Source organism: Jaculus jaculus, chromosome 8 (genome assembly GCF_020740685.1).
Source record: "Jaculus jaculus isolate mJacJac1 chromosome 8, mJacJac1.mat.Y.cur, whole genome shotgun sequence".
NCBI lineage: Eukaryota > Metazoa > Chordata > Mammalia > Rodentia > Dipodidae > Jaculus > Jaculus jaculus.
The window spans coordinates 63,726,388-63,736,156 of NC_059109.1; the positions used below are offsets into that span (position 1 = coordinate 63,726,388).

The following is a 9,769-nucleotide window of genomic DNA, read 5'->3' on the forward strand; positions in this document are numbered from 1 at the left end:
TCCCGGAAATGCAGATTAAAACTACATTGAGATTCTATCTCACTCTTGTCAGATTGGCTACCATCATGAAAACAAATGATCATAAATGTTGGTGGGGATGTGAAAAAAGAGGAACCCTTCTACACTGTTGGTGTGGAGGTTCCTAAAACAGCTAAAGATTGATCTACCATACGACCCAGCTATAGCCCTCCTAGGCATATATCCTAAGGACTCATCTCATTTCCTTAGAAGTACATGCTCAACCATATTTATTGCTGCTCAATTTATAATAGCTGGGAAATGGAACCAGCCTAGATGTCCCTCAACTGATGAGTGGATAATGAAGATATGGCACATTTATACAATGAAGTTCTACTCAGCAGTAAAGAAAAATGAAGTTATGAAATTTGCAGAAAAATGGATGTATCTGGAAAGGATTATACTAAGTGAGACAACCTAGGCCCAAAAAGCCAAGTGCCACGTGTTCTCCCTCATATGTCGATCCTAGCTACAGATGTTTGGGCTTCTGCGTGAGAAGGAAAAAACTCAGTAGCAGAGGCCAGTAAGTTAAAAAGGAGATGTAAATGGAAGAGAAAGAAAGGGAGGAGGGTACTTAATAGGTTGGTATTGTATATATGTAAGTAGAATGATTGAGATGGGGTGGGGATATAATGGAGAATGGAATTTCAAAGGGGAAAGTGGGGGAGGGAAGGGAGGGTATTACCATGGGATATTTTTTTATAATCATGGAAAATGTTAATAAAAATTGACAAAAGAAAAGAAATTAGTGAGTTCACAAATAAACAATTTAATGCTCCACCTTATGGACTTGGAGTAAGAAGAAAAGGCAAACCAAAAATCAGTAGACAAGAAGTAATCATAAAGATTAGGGCAGAAATTAATGAAATAGAAACCCCCCCCCAAAAAAATATCCAAAGAATCAATGAAACAAAAAATTGGTTCTTTGAAAGGTAAACAAGTTTGATAAAATCTTAGCAGGCTGGAGAGATTGCTTAGTGGTTAAGTGCTTGCCTGTGAAGCCTACGGACCCTGGTTCAAGGCTTGATTCCCCAGGAACCACATTAGCCAGATACACAAGGGGGCACATGCATCTGGAGTTTGTTTGCAGTGGCTGGAGGCCCTAGTATGCACATTCTCTCTCTCTTTTTCTCTCTCTGTCTGTTGCTCTGAAAGAAAGAAAGAAAGAAAGAAAGAAAGAAAGAAAGAAAGAAAGAAAGAAAGAAAGAAAGAAAGGAGGGAGGGAGGGAGGGAGGGAGGGAGGGAGGGAGGGAGGGAGGGAGGGGGAGAAGGAAGGAAGGAAGGAAGGAAGGAAGGAAGGAAGGAAGGAAGGAAGGAAGGAAGGAAGGAAGGAAGGGAGAAAGAAAGAAAGAAAGAAAGAAAGAAAGAAAGAAAGAAAGAAAGAAAGAAAGAAAGAAAGAAAGAAAGAAAGAAAAGAAAGGAAGAAAGAAAACCTTAGATAATTTTACCAGAAGAAAGAGAAGAGACAAAATTTAATAAAATTAGAGATGAGGGCTGGAGAGATGGCTTAGAGGTTAAACGCTTGCCTGTGAAGCCTAAGGATCCTGGTTCAAGGCTTGATTCCCCAGGACCCACGTTAGCCAGATGCACAAGGGGGCGCATGCATCTGGAGTTCGTTTGCAGTGGCTGAAAGCCCTGGCGCACCCATTCTCTCTCTTTCTCTCTCTCTCCTTCCTTCTCTCTGTCGCTTTCAAAGAAATAAATAAAAATAAACAAAAATTCAGACAATTATAAGGACATACTTTAAGAATGTATATGCCTCTAAGTTTGAAAATCTGAAAGAAATGGATGATTTCCTTGATTCATATGACCTACCAAAATTATATCACGATGAGATAAACCCTTTAAATAGACCTATAACAAATGCAGCAGAGATCCAAGCAGTTATATAAAAAAAGCCCAGGCCCAGATGGATTCACTGGTGAATTTTACCAGACCTTCATAGAACTGACACCAATGCTTCTCAAATTTTTCCATAAAATAGAAAAGAAGAAATTCTACAAAACTTCTCCTATGAAGCCAACATCACCTTCATACCAAAACCAGGCAAAGACAGAATGAAAAAAGAAAATTATAGACCAATCTCCCTCATGAACATAGATGCATAACTCCTGAACAAATATTGGCAAACAGAATACAAGAATAGATCAGAAAGATTATTCACCCTGACCTAGTTGACTTTCTCCCAGGGATGCAGGGATGGTACAACATATGCAAATCAATAAATGTAGTATATCATATAAATGGTCTGAAGGACAACAATCACATGAGCATCTCAATATATGCAGTAAAGGCATTCGCAAAATTCAACATCCTTTCATTGTAAAAGTATTACAGAAACTGGGAATAAAAGGGACAATCTCAATTTAATAAAAGCTATCTATGGCAAACCTACAGCCAACATAATACTAAATAGTGACAAATTTGAAGCTTTTCCACTAAATTCAGGAACAAAACAAGGGTGTCCACTGTCCCCACTTTTATTTAATATAGTACTGGATGTCTTAGCTATAGCAATAAGGCAACAAACCCTCATAAAAGGGATATAAGTTGGAAAAGAAGAGATCATATTATCACTATTTGCAGATGATATGATTCTATACATAAAAGACCCTAAAAACTGTATCAAGCAAACTGTTATAGCTAAAAAACACTTTTAACAACATAGCAGGATATAAAATAAATACACAGAAATCAGTAGCTTTCCTATATACTAACAACAAATGTGTGGAGAATGAAATCAGGGAATATCTCCCATTCACAATTGCCTTTAAAAAAAAAAGTACTGTGGAATAAACTTAACTAAGGAAGTGAAGAAGATTTACAATGAGAACTTTAAATACTCAAGTGAGAAATTGCAGAAGACACTAGGAAATGAAAGACATCCCATGTTCTTGGATTGGAAGAATCAATATTTAAATATGTCAATCTTACCAAAAGCAATCTACACATTTAATTCAATCCCCATTAAAATTCTAATGGCATTCTTCAAAGTAATAGTAAAAAACAATCCTAAAATTCATTTGGAAGTACACAAAACCATGAACAGCCAAAACAATTTTGAGCAACAAAAAATAAGGCTGGTGGTATCACCATACATGATTTTAAGCTATATTACAAAGACTTAGTAACAAAAACAGCATGGTATTGAAACAAAGACATATATGTAGATCAATGGAACAGAATAGAGGACCCAGATGTTAATCCAGGCAGCTACAGCCATCTGAGTTTTGACAAAAATGCCAAAAATATTCACCGGAGAAAAGATAGCCTCTTCAATAAGTGGCGTTGGGAAACTGGATATCTATATGTAGAAAGAATAAAATAGATCCTTGTCTTTCTCCATGCACAAGAATCAAACCCAAGTGGATCAGGGACCTTAATATCAGACCTGAAACTCTGAAATTCCTAGAGGAAAAGCTAGGGGAAAACCTTCAACATATTGCCATAGGTAATGACTTTCAGAATATAACCCCAATTGCTCAGAAAATAAAACCACTAATCACCTACTGGGATCTCATGAAATCATAAAGCTTTTGTACAGCAAAGGACACTGTGAATAGAGGAAGAAGATAACCTACAGAATGAGATAAAATCATCTGACAGAGGATTCATATCTATAATATACAAAAAACTAAAACATTGGAACAATAAGAAATCAAACAACCCAATCAAAAAAATAGGCTATAGAAATAAATACAGAGTTCTCATCAGAAGGGATACAGATGGCATATAAACATCTAAAACAGTGTTCTACATCCTTAGTCATCAGGGAAATGCAAATTAAAACTATCTTGAGATTTCATCTCTCTCCTGTCAGAATGGCTACCATCAAGAAAACAAATGACAAATGTTGGCAAGGATGTGGTAAAAGGGGAACCCTTGTGCACTGTTTGTTGGAATGTAATATGGTACAGCCATTGTGGAAATCAGTGTGGAGGTTCTTGAGACAGCTAAAAATAGGTTTGCCATATGATCCAGCTATAGCACTCCTAGGCATATATCGTTATGACTCTTCTCACTACCCTAGAGATACTTGCACAGCCAGGTTTACTGCTGCTCTATTCATAATAGCTAGGGCATGGAACCAGCCTAGATATCCATCCACAGATGAATGGATAATAAAGATGTGGCACATCTATACAATGGAGTTCTATTCAGTAGTAAATAAAAATGAAATTATGAAATTTGCAGGTAAATGGATGTATTTGGAAAGGATTATACAAGTGAGGTAACCCAGGCCCAGAAAGCCATATGTTGCATGTTCTCTCTTATTATGTGGAGCCCGGCTATATGTGTATAGACTTGTGATCTGGAACAAAAAATCAGTACCAGAGGCCCATAAGCTAGAAAAAAGGCTATAAGAAAGGGAGAAGAGGGAAAGTCTTAAGGGGATGGTATTGTTTATATGTAAGAAGAAGAACAGATTAAAGGGAGGGAAAAGGCTAAGCAAGGTCAGGGGAAGAGATTGTGCAAAAGAAAGGTGGAGGGGGAGGGTCAATCAAAATTGAAGATATTCTGAATATGACATATGAAAATCTACTTTCTCAAATACTGGCACATCCAGAAGCCAGTGATTTTTTTTTAAATATTTTTATTTATTTATTTATTTCTTTGAGAGAGACAGACACAGAGAGAAAGACAGATAGAGGGAGAGAGAGAGAATGGGTGCGCCAGGGCTTCCAGCCTCTGCAAACGAACTCCAGACGCGTGCGCCCCCTTGTGCATCTGGCTAACGTGGGACCTGGGGAACCAAGCCTCGAACCGGGGTCCTTAGGCTTCACAGGCAAGCGCTTAACCGCTACGCCATCTCTCCAGCCCAGTGATTTTTACTAGAAAATTTTCAATGCCTGGGATGGGATACCTTCCAGTGAGTTGTTGGCCAGGGAGGTCCCTTTTCTCTCCAAAATATAGGCTGTTGCCAAGGCCCTTGGTTCTCCATGAGAAAGAGATGGTAAGACCCTATTGCTGAAGACTTCACATGCCTGAGCAGCAAAGTCATTGAGAAATCAAGTTGGTGCTGAGCAGAAAACCTTTTACCTATATCCCAGTTAACCAAAAAGCTGGAAAATGCTGCACTGTATGCAGTTTTATGGGAGACCAGTCATCAACATTGAAAACAGTGGACACTGGGAGCCTCAAGTTTGGCCAGACAGGCCAAATGACTGAACAAATGCATAGTGGTATGTCTGCTCTGGGGGAAACCAACTGCTCTCTAATTGGACTAAAGGTTCACTCTATGGGAGGGAATATATGCATGGTACTGAAAACCTAATCAAAAGCCTATGACAGGGAGGTCTTGAGCCTTAGTGGTATTATAAAGCCTGCTCTTGTCTGGATAAATGCATATATTACTCTCACCAAATTGACCTGAAAGCACTACATTTAATGTTCATACTCATATATTAATGCTAAACTTAAGGCTTGCATTGTCCACTGTTTTCACCACTGATGATTTTTATCTCCCACAGGGCTGCATGCAATGCTGCACAATCAGCTGGTCTACACAGAGGTTTTCAGCTCAGCTCCAGCTTGATTTTCCAGTGATCTTGTAGCCCAGGCATGTGGAGTCTTCATCAATGGGGTCTTACCATATATGTATTGTGGGGAAAAAAAGAGCCTTGGCAATGACCTGTAATGTTTTGGGGATATAAGGTACCTACCTGTATAACAACTCACTGGAAGATGTACCATCAGTGGCACTGAAATTTTTCTAATAACAGACTATGATCTTGGTGTGTCATCCAAAAAATGGGGTTTCCATATGGCTTATTCATAATATCTTGAATTTTGATTATCCCTACCCTTACCCTTTTACTCAATTTCTTCCAACGACCTCACATAGGCCGTTGCACCCCCAGTAATCTGTTCATCTACTTATCTATATACAATACCATCCCCTTAAGTCCTTCCCTCTCCTCCCTCCCTTATAACCCTTTTATAGCTTACTGGTCTCTGCAACTGATTTTTACTCCAAGTCACATACAAGTCTAAAGACTTACAGTTAATATCTACATATGAAAGAGAATATGTGACATTTATCTTTCTGGGCCTGGATTACCTCACTTAGTATAATCCTTTCCAGATCTTTCTAATTTCCTAATATATAGGTACTTACAGCTATAAATTTCCCTCTTTGGACTGCCTTCATAGTCTTCCAAAGGTTTTGGGATATTGTGTTATCATTATTATTTCATTATATGAATTTTTAACAATGCAATTTTAATTTAGCAATGTAATTTTAATCTATATTGCTCATGGAAGACATTTTACAGCATAGAAACGTAATCCAAGTGATCATTTATGTTATCTTGTCATAAAATACAAGTGCTCATGTACAACACCGATACAGTTTCAATGATGAGGAAATCTGTCGTTCATAACAGAGAATCATGGAGGGACTTGCTGCCATGACTGGTTTTCCAGGGCAAATATCAGTAATAAAATAAGTTAAGGTACAAAATAAAACCAAGAAATTACCTAAACTGCAGGAACATATGATTTCATTTAAGAACTGAAGTCTGGGTTCTAGTTAACCGTTTAGTCCGTACAAAAGTGTTCTCCTAAAAAGCCCAAGCAACCACAGATTCAGGTAAACTGGTGGAATAAAAACGACAGCTCTCCACTATGCTGTGAAACGGTGGATCTAGTCTCTGGACATCCTTATTCCCTGTTCTGTAAAAGGTGTTGGTCCACAGATGCAAAGGAAGACTCTAGATTCTTCTCGACCCCTTTTAAAAAATTCAGAAAGAAGAGCTGGGGTTATCTGCCCCTGTTTGCCATTCCTTTCTGAAGTAGGTGCTGAGAGAACAAATTCAACATCAAATCTTTTATCTTTAAATGCTAATTTCTTCAGTTGGCTTCTACAAATTATATCTTCCTCTGTTTTATTGAAGAACATCAACTTCACCTTCCCGAGTCTGGGCACATAGGTCAAAGCATCGTTCAGTACTTTAACCATTGGTGTGAAGCCTGTTCCAGCTGCCAATAAAAAAGAGCTCTTCTAATTCCTGGAGTTTGGAGATTTTAAAACTGCCCTGCGGACTGCTTACAGAAACAAAATCTCCAGTCTGCAAACGATCAAGCTCTGGTGTGAAGAGCCCATTAGGATAGATTTTGATCAAAATGTTGATGTACTTTGTGTTGGGAAGAACTGATTCTTTAAATTCTGAGAGTAAGGAGTCAGATATAGGTGTATATGGCTTTACAATTTCTGCACCTTTAACAGTGAGCTTGATGTAAACATGTTGCCCGATTGGCACCTGAAGATGAGAACTTGCTGGCAGCATCAAACAGAAAAGCTTGTATCATGAGTAACATCTTCCTTGGACACTAACTGGCATTTCCTGTAGTGCAGAACTGTGTCTTTCTTTGGAGTAAATGAATTATTCTTCTCCAGGGGATTACCGGGACATTTCCAAGAAATGCTTTATCTTCTTTTCAGGGTGATCTCTATTTCCCCCACATTCTCAACAACTCACACAGAAAAATCTTCTTATACTTCATGACATAGCCCCAGATGTAAGAGATAAGCCTACTCCTTGGTGATTGTTTCTGCTCTGAAGGAACCATCTTGGTAGTCAACTATGATTGATTCTAAACTGATATCCTTCTGTTTAGTGTATATGACAATGGGGACTAAAGAGGCTGTCTGGAACCAGTCATAGCTTGGGGAACTATTATCTTCTGTGGGCACTGGATCTGACTCAGGGCACTTAGGAAGCATGCCATTTAAGATTCTCTTTTCCTCATGACAGTCTTTGGCAACAGCAGGCTTCACCTCCATTCTTCCAACCAGGCACTCCTTCAGCATGGACTCATAGTTGACCCAGTGATGAACCTGATCAAAAAGGTCAGTGCCAGCTTTGCGCCGTGGCAGTATCGTAGCCAATGAGGTTTATCCGAGGCGCGATTATTGCTAAAAAAAAAAAAAAAAAAAAAAAGAAAAGAAAAAGGTCAGTGCCATCTGATCCTGCTGCTCTCATTAGTTCCTCTTCCCCTCCAGGGTGGTACTCCATGTATGGGCTGACATTATACATGAACCCTCTGATGCATATCCAGCAATCATCCTTCCTGTTGTGTTTTCTGAGTTCTTTGGTGACTTCAACTAACCTGCCTTTTAATCCTGTTAGGTCCTTACCACTTTTGGTCAGTCGGATCCAATCCATAAGACTTCTGCCCTGTTTTAAAGGTACCTTGCTACGCCCCAGAGGTGACACGCTACTGTGAGCTGGGGATGGGAAAGGCCTGGGAAGGGACATTCAGCATCCTGGCCCCTGCCCCAGGGGGTACCAGGGGTCGCCCCCAGACCTGCTCACCTGCCCGGACCCGGGGGTGATATTTCCCTTCCACTCGGCTCTGCGGCTGGGCAGAGGCCAGGCCTCCCCATTATATGAATTTTTTATTTCCTGTTTTTCTTTCATGACCTATTAATCATTCAGTAGTGTACTGTTTAGTTTCTATGATTTTGTGTATTCACTGTAGTTTTGCTTGTTGCTGATTTGTAGTTTCATCCCATTCTGATCAGATAGAGTACAGGAATTATTTCAATATCCCTGTATTTGTTAATGTTTGCCTTGTGTCCTAATATGTGGCCTATTTTAGAGCATGTTTCATGTGCTCCTGAGAAGAATGTGTACTCTGTAGCATTTAGATGGAATTTTCTGTTAGGTCCATTTGTTTTTTGACGTCATTTAATCTAGATGCGTCTTTGTTTATGGTTTGCTGGGATGACCTGTCAATTGATGATAGTGGGCTACTAAAGTCATCAACATCAATTGTTCTTGGTGTTATCTGTGACCTTAAGTCTAACAGTGTTTGAAGAAATTAGGAGCACCCATGTTAGGCATATGTATATTTACAATTGTAATGTTTTCCTGATGAATTGTTCCTTTAATCAATATAAAGCGTCCTTCTTTATCTTTCTTCATTAATGTTTGTTTGAAGTCTATCCTGTCAGATATTAGGATAGCAGTGCCTGCATGTTTCCTAGGCCCATTTGCTTGAAATATCATTTTCTAAACTTTTAGCCTAAGATAGCATTTATCTTTCATGGAAAGGTGAGTTTCTATGAGGCAACAAACAGAAGGATCCCACATTTTAATCCAATGTGCAATACTGTGTCTTTGGATTGGGCATACAGGCAATTGATATTAAGAGTGATTATTGAAAGGTATTATGGTGGTTTGATTCAGGTGTCCCCTATGAACTTAGGTTTTCTGAATGCTACGTTCCCAGCTGATGGAGATTTGGGAACTAATGCCTCCTGGTGGCAGTGTATTGTTGGGGGTGGGGTTATTCATAATATATCCAGTTTCCCCTTGCCAGTGTTTGGCACACTCTCCTGTTGCTTTTCTGTACCTAAGTTGGCCAGGAGATAATGTCCATCCCTCTACTCATGCCATCATTTTATGCTGCCCTCATAGAGCTTCCCCTCAGGTCTATAAGCAAAAATGAACTTTTTTTCCCACTAGCTGCTCTTGGTTGGATGATTTCTGCTAGCAATGTGTGCCTGACTCCAACAGTAAAGTTGGTACCAAGGAGTGATGTTATTTGCTGCTAGACACCTGACTGTGACTTTGGCCTTTGGAGCTGATTTTCAAGAGGAATGTGTAAATATTTGAAACCTTGATCTAAGAGATGCCTTGCAGTGCTGTAAGTACAGCTTGATGGACTGTGATCAGCCTAGCTGGCAGAATTGGAATTCAGAGACTTGTTACTGGTTAGAATTACCAGGCTGGGGGATTTGTCA

General features: G+C 39.3%; 2 pseudogenes; one reads left to right on the top strand and one right to left on the bottom strand.

The window, feature by feature from the left end:
* Positions 1–6,664: 6,664 nt before the first annotated feature.
* On the bottom strand, positions 6,665–8,286 carry LOC101596779 (annotated as a pseudogene).
* LOC123463027 lies at positions 7,880–8,043 on the top strand (annotated as a pseudogene).
* Positions 8,287–9,769: the final 1,483 nt, after the last annotated feature.